The sequence below is a fragment of the Panulirus ornatus genome, unplaced genomic scaffold (assembly GCF_036320965.1).
Source record: "Panulirus ornatus isolate Po-2019 unplaced genomic scaffold, ASM3632096v1 CTG_6935_pilon, whole genome shotgun sequence".
In the NCBI taxonomy this organism is placed as follows: Eukaryota; Metazoa; Arthropoda; class Malacostraca; order Decapoda; family Palinuridae; genus Panulirus; species Panulirus ornatus.
The window spans coordinates 811-1849 of NW_027265165.1; the positions used below are offsets into that span (position 1 = coordinate 811).

At 38.0% G+C, this 1039-nt stretch overlaps 1 non-coding gene across 1 annotated transcript; it reads left to right on the forward strand.

Annotated features, from left to right (window-relative positions):
• Positions 1–208: 208 nt before the first annotated feature.
• TRNAV-CAC (transfer RNA valine (anticodon CAC)) lies at positions 209–280 on the forward strand. Its single transcript has one exon. It is a non-coding gene; the product is annotated as a tRNA-Val (tRNA).
• Positions 281–1039: the final 759 nt, after the last annotated feature.

A 1039-nucleotide genomic window follows, 5' to 3' on the forward strand; every position in this document is an offset into this window, starting at 1 on the left:
TATATATATATATATATATATATATATATATATATATATATATATATATATATATATATACATCCTTCAGTATATTTACTTTCGATAATGAGGAACAGAAGAATAAGCCAAGCAAGTAAATTTCGTCAAAGACATCTCTCTTTTCTTAACGCTGCCTCGCAAAGATTTTCATTAATTCAAATTGAAGAAACAGACACATTTTTCTATTGTCTGGTTAGCTCAGTGGTAGAGCGTGAGTCTCACACACTCAAGGTCGTGGGTTCGAGACCCACACCAGACATAATTTTTGCCTTTTTCTTGTTTCATTTTGTCCGCATCACATGTGTGCAACATTCAGTATGTTCGTCCAACGTTATTGTGAAGATCTTCACAATAAATTGGGGTTTTCGACCTTATCTGAAAGGGTCAGGTCCACCAAGACGTCCTTGAAATCTTCCAGAAGCTTCTGGCGATCCTCCTCCAACTGCTGGGCACATCAGAGTTAACATGGGCCGGACATCGGTTGTGGAACGACTTAATCTGCTTCCGGTAGTTAGCAGGGATGATAATGAGGGCTCTGACCTCATACCAGGTCAGCTTAGTTCCAGTCTATTGCTTAGTTCCAGTCTATTGCTTAGTTCCAGTCTATTGCTTAGTTCCAGTCTATTGCTTAGTTCCAGTCTATTGCTTAGTTCCAGTCTATTGCAACGAAAATAAAAAAGTAAAACTCATTTCTTCGTGGAAAATTGAGAGGAAAACACGACAGCAACATGGAGATCTACCCTGTAGTTATTTTGCCGGCTAGTCGGCAACGGTCGGTCAAACACTATTTTGCCGTGGTAATCTCAGTGCTTCATATAATACTATGTCACAAAATATGTTCTTGGGGGCGTAGCTCAGTGGTAGAGCGCTCGCTTGGCATGCGAGAGGACCCGGGTTCAAACCCCGGCGCTTCCATTTTTGTTATTTATGAGATTCATTATTTTGTCTTATATATATATATATATATATATATATATATATATATATATATATGTATATATATATATATCGTCCGATC